Source organism: Pelodiscus sinensis, chromosome 25 (genome assembly GCF_049634645.1).
Source record: "Pelodiscus sinensis isolate JC-2024 chromosome 25, ASM4963464v1, whole genome shotgun sequence".
Classification (NCBI taxonomy): domain Eukaryota; kingdom Metazoa; phylum Chordata; order Testudines; family Trionychidae; genus Pelodiscus; species Pelodiscus sinensis.
The window spans coordinates 13,069,390-13,090,433 of NC_134735.1; the positions used below are offsets into that span (position 1 = coordinate 13,069,390).

Consider the following 21,044-nt stretch of genomic DNA (forward strand, 5'->3'; position numbering starts at 1 on the left):
GAAGCGGAAGCGGGGCTGTTGCTCGGGGCGGCTGTGGGGTGCAGAGGCCATAGGTAGTGCGGCAGAGCAGGCTGGAGCAAGAGGCCCTGCTCCTTTCCTCGTTAGTATAGTGGTGAGTATCCCCGCCTGTCACGCGGGAGACCGGGGTTCGATTCCCCGACGGGGAGAGCGCCACCCTCCCCTTTTTGCCCGGAGGCAGAGAGATGCCGCCTGCCCCGCACGGCAAGCAGCACTCCCGCCCCGGCAGGGTGATTCTTACCCGCAGAGAGACAAGGAGCCTGCAAAGCCACCGGCTCCGGCTTGCCCTTGCCGTAGCCTGACGGCAAGACACGCCCGTGGAGCGCACGCTGCAGAGCGACAAAGGGGCAGACTGTGGCCGAGGGCACGAGGAGCATGAGGGTGGCGACGGAGAGAGAAAAGCGGAGCGGCAGCAGGCCGGTCTCCGGTCTTCTTCTCCTTTGGGAATGGTGTGGAGTGTGAGAGTCCCAGGGAGACTTGAGAAGTATCCCCCGGCCTAGGTGAGGGAGGCGGCCTTTGTGCGAGCGCAGAGCTGAGCCTTCACGGCTCAGGTGCGGCTGAGCTTGCGTCCCGGCCGTGGTCGTATAGTGGTTAGTACTCTGTGCTGTGGCCGCAGCAACCTCGGTTCGAATCCGAGTCACGGCATGGCTTTTTTAGTGAGGGATCTTCAGAGCGGCAGCCTGCTTGGGCCCGAGTGCACAGAGGGCCAGCAGCTGTCCCTGGCTTGGGCTTGGGCTTGGGAGTGGAGCGGACGGGTGGCAAGGCGAGCAGGGGGACTCCTTCCTTCCTTCCTTCCTGGGTGCCAGAGTCCATGAGCAGCTCCTTCCCTCCTGGAAAGCGCTGTGCTTGGAAGGTGGGTGCAGCGGGCGCGGAAAGGAAAGGAAGGCTGTGCGGGCCTGAGAAGCTGAAGCGCTTGGAAGGCCAAGGGCTGCCGTGGCTGAGGGCGTGGCATGTGAGGAAAGGGGAGGGCAGGAAGGAAGGGTTGTGAGAGGAGGGAGAAGGTGGTGAGGAGGGCAAGTGTGGGAAGAGGGGAGGTGAGTAGCGCCCCCAAGGCCTCGTGGTCAGAGCAAGGGTGGTAGAAGTAGGAGAGGGCTGTGGGCGCGTGCAGCCCAGGGGTGTTGGAAGGCCAAGTGAGGAAGCGGAAGCGGGGCTGTTGCTCGGGGCGGCTGTGGGGTGCAGAGGCCATAGGTAGTGCGGCAGAGCAGGCTGGAGCAAGAGGCCCTGCTCCTTTCCTCGTTAGTATAGTGGTGAGTATCCCCGCCTGTCACGCGGGAGACCGGGGTTCGATTCCCCGACGGGGAGAGCGCCACCCTCCCCTTTTTGCCCGGAGGCAGAGAGATGCCGCCTGCCCCGCACGGCAAGCAGCACTCCCGCCCCGGCAGGGTGATTCTTACCCGCAGAGAGACAAGGAGCCTGCAAAGCCACCGGCTCCGGCTTGCCCTTGCCGTAGCCTGACGGCAAGACACGCCCGTGGAGCGCACGCTGCAGAGCGACAAAGGGGCAGACTGTGGCCGAGGGCACGAGGAGCATGAGGGTGGCGACGGAGAGAGAAAAGCGGAGCGGCAGCAGGCCGGTCTCCGGTCTTCTTCTCCTTTGGGAATGGTGTGGAGTGTGAGAGTCCCAGGGAGACTTGAGAAGTATCCCCCGGCCTAGGTGAGGGAGGCGGCCTTTGTGCGAGCGCAGAGCTGAGCCTTCACGGCTCAGGTGCGGCTGAGCTTGCGTCCCGGCCGTGGTCGTATAGTGGTTAGTACTCTGTGCTGTGGCCGCAGCAACCTCGGTTCGAATCCGAGTCACGGCATGGCTTTTTTAGTGAGGGATCTTCAGAGCGGCAGCCTGCTTGCGCCCGAGTGCACAGAGGGCCAGCAGCTGTCCCTGGCTTGGGCTTGGGCTTGGGAGTGGAGCGGACGGGTGGCAAGGCGAGCAGGGGGACTCCTTCCTTCCTTCCTTCCTGGGTGCCAGAGTCCATGAGCAGCTCCTTCCCTCCTGGAAAGCGCTGTGCTTGGAAGGTGGGTGCAGCGGGCGCGGAAAGGAAAGGAAGGCTGTGCGGGCCTGAGAAGCTGAAGCGCTTGGAAGGCCAAGGGCTGCCATGGCTGAGGGCGTGGCATGTGAGGAAAGGGGAGGGCAGGAAGGAAGGGTTGTGAGAGGAGGGAGAAGGTGGTGAGGAGGGCAAGTGTGGGAAGAGGGGAGGTGAGTAGCGCCCCCAAGGCCTCGTGGTCAGAGCAAGGGTGGTAGAAGTAGGAGAGGGCTGTGGGCGCGTGCAGCCCAGGGGTGTTGGAAGGCCAAGTGAGGAAGCGGAAGCGGGGCTGTTGCTCGGGGCGGCTGTGGGGTGCAGAGGCCATAGGTAGTGCGGCAGAGCAGGCTGGAGCAAGAGGCCCTGCTCCTTTCCTCGTTAGTATAGTGGTGAGTATCCCCGCCTGTCACGCGGGAGACCGGGGTTCGATTCCCCGACGGGGAGAGCGCCACCCTCCCCTTTTTGCCCGGAGGCAGAGAGATGCCGCCTGCCCCGCACGGCAAGCAGCACTCCCGCCCCGGCAGGGTGATTCTTACCCGCAGAGAGACAAGGAGCCTGCAAAGCCACCGGCTCCGGCTTGCCCTTGCCGTAGCCTGACGGCAAGACACGCCCGTGGAGCGCACGCTGCAGAGCGACAAAGGGGCAGACTGTGGCCGAGGGCACGAGGAGCATGAGGGTGGCGACGGAGAGAGAAAAGCGGAGCGGCAGCAGGCCGGTCTCCGGTCTTCTTCTCCTTTGGGAATGGTGTGGAGTGTGAGAGTCCCAGGGAGACTTGAGAAGTATCCCCCGGCCTAGGTGAGGGAGGCGGCCTTTGTGCGAGCGCAGAGCTGAGCCTTCACGGCTCAGGTGCGGCTGAGCTTGCGTCCCGGCCGTGGTCGTATAGTGGTTAGTACTCTGTGCTGTGGCCGCAGCAACCTCGGTTCGAATCGGAGTCACGGCATGGCTTTTTTAGTGAGGGATCTTCAGAGCGGCAGCCTGCTTGGGCCCGAGTGCACAGAGGGCCAGCAGCTGTCCCTGGCTTGGGCTTGGGCTTGGGAGTGGAGCGGACGGGTGGCAAGGCGAGCAGGGGGACTCCTTCCTTCCTTCCTTCCTGGGTGCCAGAGTCCATGAGCAGCTCCTTCCCTCCTGGAAAGCGCTGTGCTTGGAAGGTGGGTGCAGCGGGCGCGGAAAGGAAAGGAAGGCTGTGCGGGCCTGAGAAGCTGAAGCGCTTGGAAGGCCAAGGGCTGCCGTGGCTGAGGGCGTGGCATGTGAGGAAAGGGGAGGGCAGGAAGGAAGGGTTGTGAGAGGAGGGAGAAGGTGGTGAGGAGGGCAAGTGTGGGAAGAGGGGAGGTGAGTAGCGCCCCCAAGGCCTCGTGGTCAGAGCAAGGGTGGTAGAAGTAGGAGAGGGCTGTGGGCGCGTGCAGCCCAGGGGTGTTGGAAGGCCAAGTGAGGAAGCGGAAGCGGGGCTGTTGCTCGGGGCGGCTGTGGGGTGCAGAGGCCATAGGTAGTGCGGCAGAGCAGGCTGGAGCAAGAGGCCCTGCTCCTTTCCTCGTTAGTATAGTGGTGAGTATCCCCGCCTGTCACGCGGGAGACCGGGGTTCGATTCCCCGACGGGGAGAGCGCCACCCTCCCCTTTTTGCCCGGAGGCAGAGAGATGCCGCCTGCCCCGCACGGCAAGCAGCACTCCCGCCCCGGCAGGGTGATTCTTACCCGCAGAGAGACAAGGAGCCTGCAAAGCCACCGGCTCCGGCTTGCCCTTGCCGTAGCCTGACGGCAAGACACGCCCGTGGAGCGCACGCTGCAGAGCGACAAAGGGGCAGACTGTGGCCGAGGGCACGAGGAGCATGAGGGTGGCGACGGAGAGAGAAAAGCGGAGCGGCAGCAGGCCGGTCTCCGGTCTTCTTCTCCTTTGGGAATGGTGTGGAGTGTGAGAGTCCCAGGGAGACTTGAGAAGTATCCCCCGGCCTAGGTGAGGGAGGCGGCCTTTGTGCGAGCGCAGAGCTGAGCCTTCACGGCTCAGGTGCGGCTGAGCTTGCGTCCCGGCCGTGGTCGTATAGTGGTTAGTACTCTGTGCTGTGGCCGCAGCAACCTCGGTTCGAATCCGAGTCACGGCATGGCTTTTTTAGTGAGGGATCTTCAGAGCGGCAGCCTGCTTGCGCCCGAGTGCACAGAGGGCCAGCAGCTGTCCCTGGCTTGGGCTTGGGCTTGGGAGTGGAGCGGACGGGTGGCAAGGCGAGCAGGGGGACTCCTTCCTTCCTTCCTTCCTGGGTGCCAGAGTCCATGAGCAGCTCCTTCCCTCCTGGAAAGCGCTGTGCTTGGAAGGTGGGTGCAGCGGGCGCGGAAAGGAAAGGAAGGCTGTGCGGGCCTGAGAAGCTGAAGCGCTTGGAAGGCCAAGGGCTGCCGTGGCTGAGGGCGTGGCATGTGAGGAAAGGGGAGGGCAGGAAGGAAGGGTTGTGAGAGGAGGGAGAAGGTGGTGAGGAGGGCAAGTGTGGGAAGAGGGGAGGTGAGTAGCGCCCCCAAGGCCTCGTGGTCAGAGCAAGGGTGGTAGAAGTAGGAGAGGGCTGTGGGCGCGTGCAGCCCAGGGGTGTTGGAAGGCCAAGTGAGGAAGCGGAAGCGGGGCTGTTGCTCGGGGCGGCTGTGGGGTGCAGAGGCCATAGGTAGTGCGGCAGAGCAGGCTGGAGCAAGAGGCCCTGCTCCTTTCCTCGTTAGTATAGTGGTGAGTATCCCCGCCTGTCACGCGGGAGACCGGGGTTCGATTCCCCGACGGGGAGAGCACCACCCTCCCCTTTTTGCCCGGAGGCAGAGAGATGCCGCCTGCCCCGCACGGCAAGCAGCACTCCCGCCCCGGCAGGGTGATTCTTACCCGCAGAGAGACAAGGAGCCTGCAAAGCCACCGGCTCCGGCTTGCCCTTGCCGTAGCCTGACGGCAAGACACGCCCGTGGAGCGCACGCTGCAGAGCGACAAAGGGGCAGACTGTGGCCGAGGGCACGAGGAGCATGAGGGTGGCGACGGAGAGAGAAAAGCGGAGCGGCAGCAGGCCGGTCTCCGGTCTTCTTCTCCTTTGGGAATGGTGTGGAGTGTGAGAGTCCCAGGGAGACTTGAGAAGTATCCCCCGGCCTAGGTGAGGGAGGCGGCCTTTGTGCGAGCGCAGAGCTGAGCCTTCACGGCTCAGGTGCGGCTGAGCTTGCGTCCCGGCCGTGGTCGTATAGTGGTTAGTACTCTGTGCTGTGGCCGCAGCAACCTCGGTTCGAATCCGAGTCACGGCATGGCTTTTTTAGTGAGGGATCTTCAGAGCGGCAGCCTGCTTGGGCCCGAGTGCACAGAGGGCCAGCAGCTGTCCCTGGCTTGGGCTTGGGCTTGGGAGTGGAGCGGACGGGTGGCAAGGCGAGCAGGGGGACTCCTTCCTTCCTTCCTTCCTGGGTGCCAGAGTCCATGAGCAGCTCCTTCCCTCCTGGAAAGCGCTGTGCTTGGAAGGTGGGTGCAGCGGGCGCGGAAAGGAAAGGAAGGCTGTGCGGGCCTGAGAAGCTGAAGCGCTTGGAAGGCCAAGGGCTGCCGTGGCTGAGGGCGTGGCATGTGAGGAAAGGGGAGGGCAGGAAGGAAGGGTTGTGAGAGGAGGGAGAAGGTGGTGAGGAGGGCAAGTGTGGGAAGAGGGGAGGTGAGTAGCGCCCCCAAGGCCTCGTGGTCAGAGCAAGGGTGGTAGAAGTAGGAGAGGGCTGTGGGCGCGTGCAGCCCAGGGGTGTTGGAAGGCCAAGTGAGGAAGCGGAAGCGGGGCTGTTGCTCGGGGCGGCTGTGGGGTGCAGAGGCCATAGGTAGTGCGGCAGAGCAGGCTGGAGCAAGAGGCCCTGCTCCTTTCCTCGTTAGTATAGTGGTGAGTATCCCCGCCTGTCACGCGGGAGACCGGGGTTCGATTCCCCGACGGGGAGAGCGCCACCCTCCCCTTTTTGCCCGGAGGCAGAGAGATGCCGCCTGCCCCGCACGGCAAGCAGCACTCCCGCCCCGGCAGGGTGATTCTTACCCGCAGAGAGACAAGGAGCCTGCAAAGCCACCGGCTCCGGCTTGCCCTTGCCGTAGCCTGACGGCAAGACACGCCCGTGGAGCGCACGCTGCAGAGCGACAAAGGGGCAGACTGTGGCCGAGGGCACGAGGAGCATGAGGGTGGCGACGGAGAGAGAAAAGCGGAGCGGCAGCAGGCCGGTCTCCGGTCTTCTTCTCCTTTGGGAATGGTGTGGAGTGTGAGAGTCCCAGGGAGACTTGAGAAGTATCCCCCGGCCTAGGTGAGGGAGGCGGCCTTTGTGCGAGCGCAGAGCTGAGCCTTCACGGCTCAGGTGCGGCTGAGCTTGCGTCCCGGCCGTGGTCGTATAGTGGTTAGTACTCTGTGCTGTGGCCGCAGCAACCTCGGTTCGAATCCGAGTCACGGCATGGCTTTTTTAGTGAGGGATCTTCAGAGCGGCAGCCTGCTTGCGCCCGAGTGCACAGAGGGCCAGCAGCTGTCCCTGGCTTGGGCTTGGGCTTGGGAGTGGAGCGGACGGGTGGCAAGGCGAGCAGGGGGACTCCTTCCTTCCTTCCTTCCTGGGTGCCAGAGTCCATGAGCAGCTCCTTCCCTCCTGGAAAGCGCTGTGCTTGGAAGGTGGGTGCAGCGGGCGCGGAAAGGAAAGGAAGGCTGTGCGGGCCTGAGAAGCTGAAGCGCTTGGAAGGCCAAGGGCTGCCGTGGCTGAGGGCGTGGCATGTGAGGAAAGGGGAGGGCAGGAAGGAAGGGTTGTGAGAGGAGGGAGAAGGTGGTGAGGAGGGCAAGTGTGGGAAGAGGGGAGGTGAGTAGCGCCCCCAAGGCCTCGTGGTCAGAGCAAGGGTGGTAGAAGTAGGAGAGGGCTGTGGGCGCGTGCAGCCCAGGGGTGTTGGAAGGCCAAGTGAGGAAGCGGAAGCGGGGCTGTTGCTCGGGGCGGCTGTGGGGTGCAGAGGCCATAGGTAGTGCGGCAGAGCAGGCTGGAGCAAGAGGCCCTGCTCCTTTCCTCGTTAGTATAGTGGTGAGTATCCCCGCCTGTCACGCGGGAGACCGGGGTTCGATTCCCCGACGGGGAGAGCGCCACCCTCCCCTTTTTGCCCGGAGGCAGAGAGATGCCGCCTGCCCCGCACGGCAAGCAGCACTCCCGCCCCGGCAGGGTGATTCTTACCCGCAGAGAGACAAGGAGCCTGCAAAGCCACCGGCTCCGGCTTGCCCTTGCCGTAGCCTGACGGCAAGACACGCCCGTGGAGCGCACGCTGCAGAGCGACAAAGGGGCAGACTGTGGCCGAGGGCACGAGGAGCATGAGGGTGGCGACGGAGAGAGAAAAGCGGAGCGGCAGCAGGCCGGTCTCCGGTCTTCTTCTCCTTTGGGAATGGTGTGGAGTGTGAGAGTCCCAGGGAGACTTGAGAAGTATCCCCCGGCCTAGGTGAGGGAGGCGGCCTTTGTGCGAGCGCAGAGCTGAGCCTTCACGGCTCAGGTGCGGCTGAGCTTGCGTCCCGGCCGTGGTCGTATAGTGGTTAGTACTCTGTGCTGTGGCCGCAGCAACCTCGGTTCGAATCCGAGTCACGGCATGGCTTTTTTAGTGAGGGATCTTCAGAGCGGCAGCCTGCTTGGGCCCGAGTGCACAGAGGGCCAGCAGCTGTCCCTGGCTTGGGCTTGGGCTTGGGAGTGGAGCGGACGGGTGGCAAGGCGAGCAGGGGGACTCCTTCCTTCCTTCCTTCCTGGGTGCCAGAGTCCATGAGCAGCTCCTTCCCTCCTGGAAAGCGCTGTGCTTGGAAGGTGGGTGCAGCGGGCGCGGAAAGGAAAGGAAGGCTGTGCGGGCCTGAGAAGCTGAAGCGCTTGGAAGGCCAAGGGCTGCCGTGGCTGAGGGCGTGGCATGTGAGGAAAGGGGAGGGCAGGAAGGAAGGGTTGTGAGAGGAGGGAGAAGGTGGTGAGGAGGGCAAGTGTGGGAAGAGGGGAGGTGAGTAGCGCCCCCAAGGCCTCGTGGTCAGAGCAAGGGTGGTAGAAGTAGGAGAGGGCTGTGGGCGCGTGCAGCCCAGGGGTGTTGGAAGGCCAAGTGAGGAAGCGGAAGCGGGGCTGTTGCTCGGGGCGGCTGTGGGGTGCAGAGGCCATAGGTAGTGCGGCAGAGCAGGCTGGAGCAAGAGGCCCTGCTCCTTTCCTCGTTAGTATAGTGGTGAGTATCCCCGCCTGTCACGCGGGAGACCGGGGTTCGATTCCCCGACAGGGAGAGCGCCACCCTCCCCTTTTTGCCCGGAGGCAGAGAGATGCCGCCTGCCCCGCACGGCAAGCAGCACTCCCGCCCCGGCAGGGTGATTCTTACCCGCAGAGAGACAAGGAGCCTGCAAAGCCACCGGCTCCGGCTTGCCCTTGCCGTAGCCTGACGGCAAGACACGCCCGTGGAGCGCACGCTGCAGAGCGACAAAGGGGCAGACTGTGGCCGAGGGCACGAGGAGCATGAGGGTGGCGACGGAGAGAGAAAAGCGGAGCGGCAGCAGGCCGGTCTCCGGTCTTCTTCTCCTTTGGGAATGGTGTGGAGTGTGAGAGTCCCAGGGAGACTTGAGAAGTATCCCCCGGCCTAGGTGAGGGAGGCGGCCTTTGTGCGAGCGCAGAGCTGAGCCTTCACGGCTCAGGTGCGGCTGAGCTTGCGTCCCGGCCGTGGTCGTATAGTGGTTAGTACTCTGTGCTGTGGCCGCAGCAACCTCGGTTCGAATCCGAGTCACGGCATGGCTTTTTTAGTGAGGGATCTTCAGAGCGGCAGCCTGCTTGGGCCCGAGTGCACAGAGGGCCAGCAGCTGTCCCTGGCTTGGGCTTGGGCTTGGGAGTGGAGCGGACGGGTGGCAAGGCGAGCAGGGGGACTCCTTCCTTCCTTCCTTCCTGGGTGCCAGAGTCCATGAGCAGCTCCTTCCCTCCTGGAAAGCGCTGTGCTTGGAAGGTGGGTGCAGCGGGCGCGGAAAGGAAAGGAAGGCTGTGCGGGCCTGAGAAGCTGAAGCGCTTGGAAGGCCAAGGGCTGCCGTGGCTGAGGGCGTGGCATGTGAGGAAAGGGGAGGGCAGGAAGGAAGGGTTGTGAGAGGAGGGAGAAGGTGGTGAGGAGGGCAAGTGTGGGAAGAGGGGAGGTGAGTAGCGCCCCCAAGGCCTCGTGGTCAGAGCAAGGGTGGTAGAAGTAGGAGAGGGCTGTGGGCGCGTGCAGCCCAGGGGTGTTGGAAGGCCAAGTGAGGAAGCGGAAGCGGGGCTGTTGCTCGGGGCGGCTGTGGGGTGCAGAGGCCATAGGTAGTGCGGCAGAGCAGGCTGGAGCAAGAGGCCCTGCTCCTTTCCTCGTTAGTATAGTGGTGAGTATCCCCGCCTGTCACGCGGGAGACCGGGGTTCGATTCCCCGACGGGGAGAGCGCCACCCTCCCCTTTTTGCCCGGAGGCAGAGAGATGCCGCCTGCCCCGCACGGCAAGCAGCACTCCCGCCCCGGCAGGGTGATTCTTACCCGCAGAGAGACAAGGAGCCTGCAAAGCCACCGGCTCCGGCTTGCCCTTGCCGTAGCCTGACGGCAAGACACGCCCGTGGAGCGCACGCTGCAGAGCGACAAAGGGGCAGACTGTGGCCGAGGGCACGAGGAGCATGAGGGTGGCGACGGAGAGAGAAAAGCGGAGCGGCAGCAGGCCGGTCTCCGGTCTTCTTCTCCTTTGGGAATGGTGTGGAGTGTGAGAGTCCCAGGGAGACTTGAGAAGTATCCCCCGGCCTAGGTGAGGGAGGCGGCCTTTGTGCGAGCGCAGAGCTGAGCCTTCACGGCTCAGGTGCGGCTGAGCTTGCGTCCCGGCCGTGGTCGTATAGTGGTTAGTACTCTGTGCTGTGGCCGCAGCAACCTCGGTTCGAATCCGAGTCACGGCATGGCTTTTTTAGTGAGGGATCTTCAGAGCGGCAGCCTGCTTGGGCCCGAGTGCACAGAGGGCCAGCAGCTGTCCCTGGCTTGGGCTTGGGCTTGGGAGTGGAGCGGACGGGTGGCAAGGCGAGCAGGGGGACTCCTTCCTTCCTTCCTTCCTGGGTGCCAGAGTCCATGAGCAGCTCCTTCCCTCCTGGAAAGCGCTGTGCTTGGAAGGTGGGTGCAGCGGGCGCGGAAAGGAAAGGAAGGCTGTGCGGGCCTGAGAAGCTGAAGCGCTTGGAAGGCCAAGGGCTGCCGTGGCTGAGGGCGTGGCATGTGAGGAAAGGGGAGGGCAGGAAGGAAGGGTTGTGAGAGGAGGGAGAAGGTGGTGAGGAGGGCAAGTGTGGGAAGAGGGGAGGTGAGTAGCGCCCCCAAGGCCTCGTGGTCAGAGCAAGGGTGGTAGAAGTAGGAGAGGGCTGTGGGCGCGTGCAGCCCAGGGGTGTTGGAAGGCCAAGTGAGGAAGCGGAAGCGGGGCTGTTGCTCGGGGCGGCTGTGGGGTGCAGAGGCCATAGGTAGTGCGGCAGAGCAGGCTGGAGCAAGAGGCCCTGCTCCTTTCCTCGTTAGTATAGTGGTGAGTATCCCCGCCTGTCACGCGGGAGACCGGGGTTCGATTCCCCGACGGGGAGAGCGCCACCCTCCCCTTTTTGCCCGGAGGCAGAGAGATGCCGCCTGCCCCGCACGGCAAGCAGCACTCCCGCCCCGGCAGGGTGATTCTTACCCGCAGAGAGACAAGGAGCCTGCAAAGCCACCGGCTCCGGCTTGCCCTTGCCGTAGCCTGACGGCAAGACACGCCCGTGGAGCGCACGCTGCAGAGCGACAAAGGGGCAGACTGTGGCCGAGGGCACGAGGAGCATGAGGGTGGCGACGGAGAGAGAAAAGCGGAGCGGCAGCAGGCCGGTCTCCGGTCTTCTTCTCCTTTGGGAATGGTGTGGAGTGTGAGAGTCCCAGGGAGACTTGAGAAGTATCCCCCGGCCTAGGTGAGGGAGGCGGCCTTTGTGCGAGCGCAGAGCTGAGCCTTCACGGCTCAGGTGCGGCTGAGCTTGCGTCCCGGCCGTGGTCGTATAGTGGTTAGTACTCTGTGCTGTGGCCGCAGCAACCTCGGTTCGAATCCGAGTCACGGCATGGCTTTTTTAGTGAGGGATCTTCAGAGCGGCAGCCTGCTTGGGCCCGAGTGCACAGAGGGCCAGCAGCTGTCCCTGGCTTGGGCTTGGGCTTGGGAGTGGAGCGGACGGGTGGCAAGGCGAGCAGGGGGACTCCTTCCTTCCTTCCTTCCTGGGTGCCAGAGTCCATGAGCAGCTCCTTCCCTCCTGGAAAGCGCTGTGCTTGGAAGGTGGGTGCAGCGGGCGCGGAAAGGAAAGGAAGGCTGTGCGGGCCTGAGAAGCTGAAGCGCTTGGAAGGCCAAGGGCTGCCGTGGCTGAGGGCGTGGCATGTGAGGAAAGGGGAGGGCAGGAAGGAAGGGTTGTGAGAGGAGGGAGAAGGTGGTGAGGAGGGCAAGTGTGGGAAGAGGGGAGGTGAGTAGCGCCCCCAAGGCCTCGTGGTCAGAGCAAGGGTGGTAGAAGTAGGAGAGGGCTGTGGGCGCGTGCAGCCCAGGGGTGTTGGAAGGCCAAGTGAGGAAGCGGAAGCGGGGCTGTTGCTCGGGGCGGCTGTGGGGTGCAGAGGCCATAGGTAGTGCGGCAGAGCAGGCTGGAGCAAGAGGCCCTGCTCCTTTCCTCGTTAGTATAGTGGTGAGTATCCCCGCCTGTCACGTGGGAGACCGGGGTTCGATTCCCCGACGGGGAGAGCGCCACCCTCCCCTTTTTGCCCGGAGGCAGAGAGATGCCGCCTGCCCCGCACGGCAAGCAGCACTCCCGCCCCGGCAGGGTGATTCTTACCCGCAGAGAGACAAGGAGCCTGCAAAGCCACCGGCTCCGGCTTGCCCTTGCCGTAGCCTGACGGCAAGACACGCCCGTGGAGCGCACGCTGCAGAGCGACAAAGGGGCAGACTGTGGCCGAGGGCACGAGGAGCATGAGGGTGGCGACGGAGAGAGAAAAGCGGAGCGGCAGCAGGCCGGTCTCCGGTCTTCTTCTCCTTTGGGAATGGTGTGGAGTGTGAGAGTCCCAGGGAGACTTGAGAAGTATCCCCCGGCCTAGGTGAGGGAGGCGGCCTTTGTGCGAGCGCAGAGCTGAGCCTTCACGGCTCAGGTGCGGCTGAGCTTGCGTCCCGGCCGTGGTCGTATAGTGGTTAGTACTCTGTGCTGTGGCTGCAGCAACCTCGGTTCGAATCCGAGTCACGGCATGGCTTTTTTAGTGAGGGATCTTCAGAGTGGCAGCCTGCTTGGGCCCGAGTGCACAGAGGGCCAGCAGCTGTCCCTGGCTTGGGCTTGGGCTTGGGAGTGGAGCGGACGGGTGGCAAGGCGAGCAGGGGGACTCCTTCCTTCCTTCCTTCCTGGGTGCCAGAGTCCATGAGCAGCTCCTTCCCTCCTGGAAAGCGCTGTGCTTGGAAGGTGGGTGCAGCGGGCGCGGAAAGGAAAGGAAGGCTGTGCGGGCCTGAGAAGCTGAAGCGCTTGGAAGGCCAAGGGCTGCCGTGGCTGAGGGCGTGGCATGTGAGGAAAGGGGAGGGCAGGAAGGAAGGGTTGTGAGAGGAGGGAGAAGGTGGTGAGGAGGGCAAGTGTGGGAAGAGGGGAGGTGAGTAGCGCCCCCAAGGCCTCGTGGTCAGAGCAAGGGTGGTAGAAGTAGGAGAGGGCTGTGGGCGCGTGCAGCCCAGGGGTGTTGGAAGGCCAAGTGAGGAAGCGGAAGCGGGGCTGTTGCTCGGGGCGGCTGTGGGGTGCAGAGGCCATAGGTAGTGCGGCAGAGCAGGCTGGAGCAAGAGGCCCTGCTCCTTTCCTCGTTAGTATAGTGGTGAGTATCCCCGCCTGTCACGCGGGAGACCGGGGTTCGATTCCCCGACGGGGAGAGCGCCACCCTCCCCTTTTTGCCCGGAGGCAGAGAGATGCCGCCTGCCCCGCACGGCAAGCAGCACTCCCGCCCCGGCAGGGTGATTCTTACCCGCAGAGAGACAAGGAGCCTGCAAAGCCACCGGCTCCGGCTTGCCCTTGCCGTAGCCTGACGGCAAGACACGCCCGTGGAGCGCACGCTGCAGAGCGACAAAGGGGCAGACTGTGGCCGAGGGCACGAGGAGCATGAGGGTGGCGACGGAGAGAGAAAAGCGGAGCGGCAGCAGGCCGGTCTCCGGTCTTCTTCTCCTTTGGGAATGGTGTGGAGTGTGAGAGTCCCAGGGAGACTTGAGAAGTATCCCCCGGCCTAGGTGAGGGAGGCGGCCTTTGTGCGAGCGCAGAGCTGAGCCTTCACGGCTCAGGTGCGGCTGAGCTTGCGTCCCGGCCGTGGTCGTATAGTGGTTAGTACTCTGTGCTGTGGCCGCAGCAACCTCGGTTCGAATCCGAGTCACGGCATGGCTTTTTTAGTGAGGGATCTTCAGAGCGGCAGCCTGCTTGCGCCCGAGTGCACAGAGGGCCAGCAGCTGTCCCTGGCTTGGGCTTGGGCTTGGGAGTGGAGCGGACGGGTGGCAAGGCGAGCAGGGGGACTCCTTCCTTCCTTCCTTCCTGGGTGCCAGAGTCCATGAGCAGCTCCTTCCCTCCTGGAAAGCGCTGTGCTTGGAAGGTGGGTGCAGCGGGCGCGGAAAGGAAAGGAAGGCTGTGCGGGCCTGAGAAGCTGAAGCGCTTGGAAGGCCAAGGGCTGCCGTGGCTGAGGGCGTGGCATGTGAGGAAAGGGGAGGGCAGGAAGGAAGGGTTGTGAGAGGAGGGAGAAGGTGGTGAGGAGGGCAAGTGTGGGAAGAGGGGAGGTGAGTAGCGCCCCCAAGGCCTCGTGGTCAGAGCAAGGGTGGTAGAAGTAGGAGAGGGCTGTGGGCGCGTGCAGCCCAGGGGTGTTGGAAGGCCAAGTGAGGAAGCGGAAGCGGGGCTGTTGCTCGGGGCGGCTGTGGGGTGCAGAGGCCATAGGTAGTGCGGCAGAGCAGGCTGGAGCAAGAGGCCCTGCTCCTTTCCTCGTTAGTATAGTGGTGAGTATCCCCGCCTGTCACGCGGGAGACCGGGGTTCGATTCCCCGACGGGGAGAGCGCCACCCTCCCCTTTTTGCCCGGAGGCAGAGAGATGCCGCCTGCCCCGCACGGCAAGCAGCACTCCCGCCCCGGCAGGGTGATTCTTACCCGCAGAGAGACAAGGAGCCTGCAAAGCCACCGGCTCCGGCTTACCCTTGCCGTAGCCTGACGGCAAGACACGCCCGTGGAGCGCACGCTGCAGAGCGACAAAGGGGCAGACTGTGGCCGAGGGCACGAGGAGCATGAGGGTGGTGACGGAGAGAGAAAAGCGGAGCGGCAGCAGGCCGGTCTCCGGTCTTCTTCTCCTTTGGGAATGGTGTGGAGTGTGAGAGTCCCAGGGAGACTTGAGAAGTATCCCCCGGCCTAGGTGAGGGAGGCGGCCTTTGTGCGAGCGCAGAGCTGAGCCTTCACGGCTCAGGTGCGGCTGAGCTTGCGTCCCGGCCGTGGTCGTATAGTGGTTAGTACTCTGTGCTGTGGCCGCAGCAACCTCGGTTCGAATCCGAGTCACGGCATGGCTTTTTTAGTGAGGGATCTTCAGAGCGGCAGCCTGCTTGCGCCCGAGTGCACAGAGGGCCAGCAGCTGTCCCTGGCTTGGGCTTGGGCTTGGGAGTGGAGCGGACGGGTGGCAAGGCGAGCAGGGGGACTCCTTCCTTCCTTCCTTCCCGGGTGCCAGAGTCCATGAGCAGCTCCTTCCCTCCTGGAAAGCGCTGTGCTTGGAAGGTGGGTGCAGCGGGCGCGGAAAGGAAAGGAAGGCTGTGCGGGCCTGAGAAGCTGAAGCGCTTGGAAGGCCAAGGGCTGCCGTGGCTGAGGGCGTGGCATGTGAGGAAAGGGGAGGGCAGGAAGGAAGGGTTGTGAGAGGAGGGAGAAGGTGGTGAGGAGGGCAAGTGTGGGAAGAGGGGAGGTGAGTAGCGCCCCCAAGGCCTCGTGGTCAGAGCAAGGGTGGTAGAAGTAGGAGAGGGCTGTGGGCGCGTGCAGCCCAGGGGTGTTGGAAGGCCAAGTGAGGAAGCGGAAGCGGGGCTGTTGCTCGGGGCGGCTGTGGGGTGCAGAGGCCATAGGTAGTGCGGCAGAGCAGGCTGGAGCAAGAGGCCCTGCTCCTTTCCTCGTTAGTATAGTGGTGAGTATCCCCGCCTGTCACGCGGGAGACCGGGGTTCGATTCCCCGACGGGGAGAGCGCCACCCTCCCCTTTTTGCCCGGAGGCAGAGAGATGCCGCCTGCCCCGCACGGCAAGCAGCACTCCCGCCCCGGCAGGGTGATTCTTACCCGCAGAGAGACAAGGAGCCTGCAAAGCCACCGGCTCCGGCTTGCCCTTGCCGTAGCCTGACGGCAAGACACGCCCGTGGAGCGCACGCTGCAGAGCGACAAAGGGGCAGACTGTGGCCGAGGGCACGAGGAGCATGAGGGTGGCGACGGAGAGAGAAAAGCGGAGCGGCAGCAGGCCGGTCTCCGGTCTTCTTCTCCTTTGGGAATGGTGTGGAGTGTGAGAGTCCCAGGGAGACTTGAGAAGTATCCCCCGGCCTAGGTGAGGGAGGCGGCCTTTGTGCGAGCGCAGAGCTGAGCCTTCACGGCTCAGGTGCGGCTGAGCTTGCGTCCCGGCCGTGGTCGTATAGTGGTTAGTACTCTGTGCTGTGGCCGCAGCAACCTCGGTTCGAATCCGAGTCACGGCATGGCTTTTTTAGTGAGGGATCTTCAGAGCGGCAGCCTGCTTGCGCCCGAGTGCACAGAGGGCCAGCAGCTGTCCCTGGCTTGGGCTTGGGCTTGGGAGTGGAGCGAACGGGTGGCAAGGCGAGCAGGGGGACTCCTTCCTTCCTTCCTTCCTGGGTGCCAGAGTCCATGAGCAGCTCCTTCCCTCCTGGAAAGCGCTGTGCTTGGAAGGTGGGTGCAGCGGGCGCGGAAAGGAAAGGAAGGCTGTGCGGGCCTGAGAAGCTGAAGCGCTTGGAAGGCCAAGGGCTGCCGTGGCTGAGGGCGTGGCATGTGAGGAAAGGGGAGGGCAGGAAGGAAGGGTTGTGAGAGGAGGGAGAAGGTGGTGAGGAGGGCAAGTGTGGGAAGAGGGGAGGTGAGTAGCGCCCCCAAGGCCTCGTGGTCAGAGCAAGGGTGGTAGAAGTAGGAGAGGGCTGTGGGCGCGTGCAGCCCAGGGGTGTTGGAAGGCCAAGTGAGGAAGCGGAAGCGGGGCTGTTGCTCGGGGCGGCTGTGGGGTGCAGAGGCCATAGGTAGTGCGGCAGAGCAGGCTGGAGCAAGAGGCCCTGCTCCTTTCCTCGTTAGTATAGTGGTGAGTATCCCCGCCTGTCACGCGGGAGACCGGGGTTCGATTCCCCGACGGGGAGAGCGCCACCCTCCCCTTTTTGCCCGGAGGCAGAGAGATGCCGCCTGCCCCGCACGGCAAGCAGCACTCCCGCCCCGGCAGGGTGATTCTTACCCGCAGAGAGACAAGGAGCCTGCAAAGCCACCGGCTCCGGCTTGCCCTTGCCGTAGCCTGACGGCAAGACACGCCCGTGGAGCGCACGCTGCAGAGCGACAAAGGGGCAGACTGTGGCCGAGGGCACGAGGAGCATGAGGGTGGCGACGGAGAGAGAAAAGCGGAGCGGCAGCAGGCCGGTCTCCGGTCTTCTTCTCCTTTGGGAATGGTGTGGAGTGTGAGAGTCCCAGGGAGACTTGAGAAGTATCCCCCGGCCTAGGTGAGGGAGGCGGCCTTTGTGCGAGCGCAGAGCTGAGCCTTCACGGCTCAGGTGCGGCTGAGCTTGCGTCCCGGCCGTGGTCGTATAGTGGTTAGTACTCTGTGCTGTGGCCGCAGCAACCTCGGTTCGAATCCGAGTCACGGCATGGCTTTTTTAGTGAGGGATCTTCAGAGCGGCAGCCTGCTTGCGCCCGAGTGCACAGAGGGCCAGCAGCTGTCCCTGGCTTGGGCTTGGGCTTGGGAGTGGAGCGGACGGGTGGCAAGGCGAGCAGGGGGACTCCTTCCTTCCTGGGTGCCAGAGTCCATGAGCAGCTCCTTCCCTCCTGGAAAGCGCTGTGCTTGGAAGGTGGGTGCAGCGGGCGCGGAAAGGAAAGGAAGGCTGTGCGGGCCTGAGAAGCTGAAGCGCTTGGAAGGCCAAGGGCTGCCGTGGCTGAGGGCGTGGCATGTGAGGAAAGGGGAGGGCAGGAAGGAAGGGTTGTGAGAGGAGGGAGAAGGTGGTGAGGAGGGCAAGTGTGGGAAGAGGGGAGGTGGGAGAGGAGGTGAGTAGCGCCCCCAAGGCCTCGTGGTCAGAGCAAGGGTGGTAGAAGTAGGAGAGGGCTGTGGGCGCGTGCAGCCCAGGGGTGTTGGAAGGCCAAGTGAGGAAGCGGAAGCGGGGCTGTTGCTCGGGGCGGCTGTGGGGTGCAGAGGCCATAGGTAGTGCGGCAGAGCAGGCTGGAGCAAGAGGCCCTGCTCCTTTCCTCGTTAGTATAGTGGTGAGTATCCCCGCCTGTCACGCGGGAGACCGGGGTTCGATTCCCCGACGGGGAGAGCGCCACCCTCCCCTTTTTGCCCGGAGGCAGAGAGATGCCGCCTGCCCCGCACGGCAAGCAGCACTCCCGCCCCGGCAGGGTGATTCTTACCCGCAGAGAGACAAGGAGCCTGCAAAGCCACCGGCTCCGGCTTGCCCTTGCCGTAGCCTGACGGCAAGACACGCCCGTGGAGCGCACGCTGCAGAGCGACAAAGGGGCAGACTGTGGCCGAGGGCACGAGGAGCATGAGGGTGGCGACGGAGAGAGAAAAGCGGAGCGGCAGCAGGCCGGTCTCCGGTCTTCTTCTCCTTTGGGAATGGTGTGGAGTGTGAGAGTCCCAGGGAGACTTGAGAAGTATCCCCCGGCCTAGGTGAGGGAGGCGGCCTTTGTGCGAGCGCAGAGCTGAGCCTTCACGGCTCAGGTGCGGCTGAGCTTGCGTCCCGGCCGTGGTCGTATAGTGGTTAGTACTCTGTGCTGTGGCCGCAGCAACCTCGGTTCGAATCCGAGTCACGGCATGGCTTTTTTAGTGAGGGATCTTCAGAGCGGCAGCCTGCTTGCGCCCGAGTGCACAGAGGGCCAGCAGCTGTCCCTGGCTTGGGCTTGGGCTTGGGAGTGGAGCGGACGGGTGGCAAGGCGAGCAGGGGGACTCCTTCCTTCCTTCCTTCCTGGGTGCCAGAGTCCATGAGCAGCTCCTTCCCTCCTGGAAAGCGCTGTGCTTGGAAGGTGGGTGCAGCGGGCGTGGAAAGGAAAGGAAGGCTGTGCGGGCCTGAGAAGCTGAAGCGCTTGGAAGGCCAAGGGCTGCCGTGGCTGAGGGCGTGGCATGTGAGGAAAGGGGAGGGCAGGAAGGAAGGGTTGTGAGAGGAGGGAGAAGGTGGTGAGGAGGGCAAGTGTGGGAAGAGGGGAGGTGAGTAGCGCCCCCAAGGCCTCGTGGTCAGAGCAAGGGTGGTAGAAGTAGGAGAGGGCTGTGGGCGCGTGCAGCCCAGGGGTGTTGGAAGGCCAAGTGAGGAAGCGGAAGCGGGGCTGTTGCTCGGGGCGGCTGTGGGGTGCAGAGGCCATAGGTAGTGCGGCAGAGCAGGCTGGAGCAAGAGGCCCTGCTCCTTTCCTCGTTAGTATAGTGGTGAGTATCCCCGCCTGTCACGCGGGAGACCGGGGTTCGATTCCCCGACGGGGAGAGCGCCACCCTCCCCTTTTTGCCCGGAGGCAGAGAGATGCCGCCTGCCCCGCACGGCAAGCAGCACTCCCGCCCCGGCAGGGTGATTCTTACCCGCAGAGAGACAAGGAGCCTGCAAAGCCACCGGCTCCGGCTTGCCCTTGCCGTAGCCTGACGGCAAGACACGCCCGTGGAGCGCACGCTGCAGAGCGACAAAGGGGCAGACTGTGGCCGAGGGCACGAGGAGCATGAGGGTGGCGACGGAGAGAGAAAAGCGGAGCGGCAGCAGGCCGGTCTCCGGTCTTCTTCTCCTTTGGGAATGGTGTGGAGTGTGAGAGTCCCAGGGAGACTTGAGAAGTATCCCCCGGCCTAGGTGAGGGAGGCGGCCTTTGTGCGAGCGCAGAGCTGAGCCTTCACGGCTCAGGTGCGGCTGAGCTTGCGTCCCGGCCGTGGTCGTATAGTGGTTAGTACTCTGTGCTGTGGCCGCAGCAACCTCGGTTCGAATCCGAGTCACGGCATGGCTTTTTTAGTGAGGGATCTTCAGAGCGGCAGCCTGCTTGCGCCCGAGTGCACAGAGGGCCAGCAGCTGTCCCTGGCTTGGGCTTGGGCTTGGGAGTGGAGCGGACGGGTGGCAAGGCGAGCAGGGGGACTCCTTCCTTCCTTCCTTCCTGGGTGCCAGAGTCCATGAGCAGCTCCTTCCCTCCTGGAAAGCGCTGTGCTTGGAAGGTGGGTGCAGCGGGCGTGGAAAGGAAAGGAAGGCTGTGCGGGCCTGAGAAGCTGAAGCGCTTGGAAGGCCAAGGGCTGCCGTGGCTGAGGGCGTGGCATGTGAGGAAAGGGGAGGGCAGGAAGGAAGGGTTGTGAGAGGAGGGAGAAGGTGGTGAGGAGGGCAAGTGTGGGAAGAGGGGAGGTGAGTAGCGCCCCCAAGGCCTCGTGGTCAGAGCAAGGGTGGTAGAAGTAGGAGAGGGCTGTGGGCGCGTGCAGCCCAGGGGTGTTGGAAGGCCAAGTGAGGAAGCGGAAGCGGGGCTGTTGCTCGGGGCGGCTGTGGGGTGCAGAGGCCATAGGTAGTGCGGCAGAGCAGGCTGGAGCAAGAGGCCCTGCTCCTTTCCTCGTTAGTATAGTGGTGAGTATCCCCACCTGTCACGCGGGAGACCGGGGTTCAATTCCCCGACGGGGAGAGCGCCACCCTCCCCTTTTTGCCCGGAGGCAGAGAGATGCCGCCTGCCCCGCACGGCAAGCAGCACTCCCGCCCCGGCAGGGTGATTCTTACCCGCAGAGAGACAAGGAGCCTGCAAAGCCACCGGCTCCGGCTTGCCCTTGCCGTAGCCTGACGGCAAGACACGCCCGTGGAGCGCACGCTGCAGAGCGACAAAGGGGCAGACTGTGGCCGAGGGCACGAGGAGCATGAGGGTGGCGACGGAGAGAGAAAAGCGGAGCGGCAGCAGGCCGGTCTCCGGTCTTCTTCTCCTTTGGGAATGGTGTGGAGTGTGAGAGTCCCAGGGAGACTTGAGAAGTATCCCCCGGCCTAGGTGAGGGAGGCGGCCTTTGTGCGAGCGCAGAGCTGAGCCTTCACGGCTCAGGTGCGGCTGAGCTTGCGTCCCGGCCGTGGTCGTATAGTGGTTAGTACTCTGTGCTGTGGCCGCAGCAACCTCGGTTCGAATCCGAGTCATGGCATGGCTTTTTTAGTGAGGGATCTTCAGAGCGGCAGCCTGCTTGGGCCCGAGTGCACAGAGGGCCAGCAGCTGTCCCTGGCTTGGGCTTGGGCTTGGGAGTGGAGCGGACGGGTGGCAAGGCGAGCAGGGGGACTCCTTCCTTCCTTCCTTCCTGGGTGCCAGAGTCCATGAGCAGCTCCTTCCCTCCTGGAAAGCGCTGTGCTTGGAAGGTGGGTGCAGCGGGCGCGGAAAGGAAAGGAAGGCTGTGCGGGCCTGAGAAGCTGAAGCGCTTGGAAGGCCAAGGGCTGCCGTGGCTGAGGGCGTGGCATGTGAGGAAAGGGGAGGGCAGGAAGGAAGGGTTGTGAGAGGAGGGAGAAGGTGGTGAGGAGGGCAAGTGTGGGAAGAGGGGAGGTGAGTAGCGCCCCCAAGGCCTCGTGGTCAGAGCAAGGGTGGTAGAAGTAGGAGAGGGCTGTGGGCGCGTGCAGCCCAGGGGTGTTGGAAGGCCAAGTGAGGAAGCGGAAGCGGGGCTGTTGCTCGGGGCGGCTGTGGGGTGCAGAGGCCATAGGTAGTGCGGCAGAGCAGGCTGGAGCAAGAGGCCCTGCTCCTTTCCTCGTTAGTATAGTGGTGAGTATCCCCGCCTGTCACGCGGGAGACCGGGGTTCGATTCCCCGACGGGGAGAGCGCCACCCTCCCCTTTTTGCCCGGAGGCAGAGAGATGCCGCCTGCCCCGCACGGCAAGCAGCACTCCCGCCCCGGCAGGGTGATTCTTACCCGCAGAGAGACAAGGAGCCTGCAAAG

The 21,044-nt window shown here is 64.2% G+C and overlaps 35 non-coding genes across 35 annotated transcripts; all 35 read left to right on the forward strand.

Annotated features, from left to right (window-relative positions):
• Positions 1-95: 95 nt before the first annotated feature.
• TRNAD-GUC (transfer RNA aspartic acid (anticodon GUC)) lies at positions 96-167 on the forward strand. Its single transcript has one exon. It is a non-coding gene; the product is annotated as a tRNA-Asp (tRNA).
• Positions 168-591: 424 nt separating this feature from the next.
• Positions 592-663, forward strand: TRNAH-GUG (transfer RNA histidin (anticodon GUG)). The gene has a single exon. It is a non-coding gene; the product is annotated as a tRNA-His (tRNA).
• Positions 664-1,248: 585 nt separating this feature from the next.
• TRNAD-GUC (transfer RNA aspartic acid (anticodon GUC)) lies at positions 1,249-1,320 on the forward strand. Its single transcript has one exon. It is a non-coding gene; the product is annotated as a tRNA-Asp (tRNA).
• Positions 1,321-1,744: 424 nt separating this feature from the next.
• Positions 1,745-1,816, forward strand: TRNAH-GUG (transfer RNA histidin (anticodon GUG)). The gene has a single exon. It is a non-coding gene; the product is annotated as a tRNA-His (tRNA).
• A 585-nt stretch (positions 1,817-2,401) lies between these two features.
• TRNAD-GUC (transfer RNA aspartic acid (anticodon GUC)) lies at positions 2,402-2,473 on the forward strand. The gene has a single exon. It is a non-coding gene; the product is annotated as a tRNA-Asp (tRNA).
• A 1,081-nt stretch (positions 2,474-3,554) lies between these two features.
• TRNAD-GUC (transfer RNA aspartic acid (anticodon GUC)) lies at positions 3,555-3,626 on the forward strand. The gene has a single exon. It is a non-coding gene; the product is annotated as a tRNA-Asp (tRNA).
• A 424-nt stretch (positions 3,627-4,050) lies between these two features.
• On the forward strand, positions 4,051-4,122 carry TRNAH-GUG (transfer RNA histidin (anticodon GUG)). Its single transcript has one exon. It is a non-coding gene; the product is annotated as a tRNA-His (tRNA).
• A 585-nt stretch (positions 4,123-4,707) lies between these two features.
• On the forward strand, positions 4,708-4,779 carry TRNAD-GUC (transfer RNA aspartic acid (anticodon GUC)). Its single transcript has one exon. It is a non-coding gene; the product is annotated as a tRNA-Asp (tRNA).
• A 424-nt stretch (positions 4,780-5,203) lies between these two features.
• On the forward strand, positions 5,204-5,275 carry TRNAH-GUG (transfer RNA histidin (anticodon GUG)). Its single transcript has one exon. It is a non-coding gene; the product is annotated as a tRNA-His (tRNA).
• A 585-nt stretch (positions 5,276-5,860) lies between these two features.
• On the forward strand, positions 5,861-5,932 carry TRNAD-GUC (transfer RNA aspartic acid (anticodon GUC)). The gene has a single exon. It is a non-coding gene; the product is annotated as a tRNA-Asp (tRNA).
• A 424-nt stretch (positions 5,933-6,356) lies between these two features.
• TRNAH-GUG (transfer RNA histidin (anticodon GUG)) lies at positions 6,357-6,428 on the forward strand. Its single transcript has one exon. It is a non-coding gene; the product is annotated as a tRNA-His (tRNA).
• A 585-nt stretch (positions 6,429-7,013) lies between these two features.
• TRNAD-GUC (transfer RNA aspartic acid (anticodon GUC)) lies at positions 7,014-7,085 on the forward strand. The gene has a single exon. It is a non-coding gene; the product is annotated as a tRNA-Asp (tRNA).
• Positions 7,086-7,509: 424 nt separating this feature from the next.
• TRNAH-GUG (transfer RNA histidin (anticodon GUG)) lies at positions 7,510-7,581 on the forward strand. Its single transcript has one exon. It is a non-coding gene; the product is annotated as a tRNA-His (tRNA).
• A 585-nt stretch (positions 7,582-8,166) lies between these two features.
• TRNAD-GUC (transfer RNA aspartic acid (anticodon GUC)) lies at positions 8,167-8,238 on the forward strand. The gene has a single exon. It is a non-coding gene; the product is annotated as a tRNA-Asp (tRNA).
• A 424-nt stretch (positions 8,239-8,662) lies between these two features.
• Positions 8,663-8,734, forward strand: TRNAH-GUG (transfer RNA histidin (anticodon GUG)). The gene has a single exon. It is a non-coding gene; the product is annotated as a tRNA-His (tRNA).
• A 585-nt stretch (positions 8,735-9,319) lies between these two features.
• TRNAD-GUC (transfer RNA aspartic acid (anticodon GUC)) lies at positions 9,320-9,391 on the forward strand. The gene has a single exon. It is a non-coding gene; the product is annotated as a tRNA-Asp (tRNA).
• A 424-nt stretch (positions 9,392-9,815) lies between these two features.
• Positions 9,816-9,887, forward strand: TRNAH-GUG (transfer RNA histidin (anticodon GUG)). Its single transcript has one exon. It is a non-coding gene; the product is annotated as a tRNA-His (tRNA).
• A 585-nt stretch (positions 9,888-10,472) lies between these two features.
• Positions 10,473-10,544, forward strand: TRNAD-GUC (transfer RNA aspartic acid (anticodon GUC)). Its single transcript has one exon. It is a non-coding gene; the product is annotated as a tRNA-Asp (tRNA).
• A 424-nt stretch (positions 10,545-10,968) lies between these two features.
• On the forward strand, positions 10,969-11,040 carry TRNAH-GUG (transfer RNA histidin (anticodon GUG)). Its single transcript has one exon. It is a non-coding gene; the product is annotated as a tRNA-His (tRNA).
• A 585-nt stretch (positions 11,041-11,625) lies between these two features.
• TRNAD-GUC (transfer RNA aspartic acid (anticodon GUC)) lies at positions 11,626-11,697 on the forward strand. The gene has a single exon. It is a non-coding gene; the product is annotated as a tRNA-Asp (tRNA).
• Positions 11,698-12,778: 1,081 nt separating this feature from the next.
• On the forward strand, positions 12,779-12,850 carry TRNAD-GUC (transfer RNA aspartic acid (anticodon GUC)). Its single transcript has one exon. It is a non-coding gene; the product is annotated as a tRNA-Asp (tRNA).
• Positions 12,851-13,274: 424 nt separating this feature from the next.
• TRNAH-GUG (transfer RNA histidin (anticodon GUG)) lies at positions 13,275-13,346 on the forward strand. The gene has a single exon. It is a non-coding gene; the product is annotated as a tRNA-His (tRNA).
• Positions 13,347-13,931: 585 nt separating this feature from the next.
• On the forward strand, positions 13,932-14,003 carry TRNAD-GUC (transfer RNA aspartic acid (anticodon GUC)). Its single transcript has one exon. It is a non-coding gene; the product is annotated as a tRNA-Asp (tRNA).
• Positions 14,004-14,427: 424 nt separating this feature from the next.
• Positions 14,428-14,499, forward strand: TRNAH-GUG (transfer RNA histidin (anticodon GUG)). The gene has a single exon. It is a non-coding gene; the product is annotated as a tRNA-His (tRNA).
• Positions 14,500-15,084: 585 nt separating this feature from the next.
• TRNAD-GUC (transfer RNA aspartic acid (anticodon GUC)) lies at positions 15,085-15,156 on the forward strand. Its single transcript has one exon. It is a non-coding gene; the product is annotated as a tRNA-Asp (tRNA).
• A 424-nt stretch (positions 15,157-15,580) lies between these two features.
• TRNAH-GUG (transfer RNA histidin (anticodon GUG)) lies at positions 15,581-15,652 on the forward strand. The gene has a single exon. It is a non-coding gene; the product is annotated as a tRNA-His (tRNA).
• A 585-nt stretch (positions 15,653-16,237) lies between these two features.
• Positions 16,238-16,309, forward strand: TRNAD-GUC (transfer RNA aspartic acid (anticodon GUC)). The gene has a single exon. It is a non-coding gene; the product is annotated as a tRNA-Asp (tRNA).
• Positions 16,310-16,733: 424 nt separating this feature from the next.
• On the forward strand, positions 16,734-16,805 carry TRNAH-GUG (transfer RNA histidin (anticodon GUG)). The gene has a single exon. It is a non-coding gene; the product is annotated as a tRNA-His (tRNA).
• A 589-nt stretch (positions 16,806-17,394) lies between these two features.
• On the forward strand, positions 17,395-17,466 carry TRNAD-GUC (transfer RNA aspartic acid (anticodon GUC)). Its single transcript has one exon. It is a non-coding gene; the product is annotated as a tRNA-Asp (tRNA).
• A 424-nt stretch (positions 17,467-17,890) lies between these two features.
• Positions 17,891-17,962, forward strand: TRNAH-GUG (transfer RNA histidin (anticodon GUG)). Its single transcript has one exon. It is a non-coding gene; the product is annotated as a tRNA-His (tRNA).
• Positions 17,963-18,547: 585 nt separating this feature from the next.
• On the forward strand, positions 18,548-18,619 carry TRNAD-GUC (transfer RNA aspartic acid (anticodon GUC)). The gene has a single exon. It is a non-coding gene; the product is annotated as a tRNA-Asp (tRNA).
• Positions 18,620-19,043: 424 nt separating this feature from the next.
• Positions 19,044-19,115, forward strand: TRNAH-GUG (transfer RNA histidin (anticodon GUG)). The gene has a single exon. It is a non-coding gene; the product is annotated as a tRNA-His (tRNA).
• A 585-nt stretch (positions 19,116-19,700) lies between these two features.
• On the forward strand, positions 19,701-19,772 carry TRNAD-GUC (transfer RNA aspartic acid (anticodon GUC)). The gene has a single exon. It is a non-coding gene; the product is annotated as a tRNA-Asp (tRNA).
• A 424-nt stretch (positions 19,773-20,196) lies between these two features.
• Positions 20,197-20,268, forward strand: TRNAH-GUG (transfer RNA histidin (anticodon GUG)). Its single transcript has one exon. It is a non-coding gene; the product is annotated as a tRNA-His (tRNA).
• Positions 20,269-20,853: 585 nt separating this feature from the next.
• Positions 20,854-20,925, forward strand: TRNAD-GUC (transfer RNA aspartic acid (anticodon GUC)). Its single transcript has one exon. It is a non-coding gene; the product is annotated as a tRNA-Asp (tRNA).
• Positions 20,926-21,044: the final 119 nt, after the last annotated feature.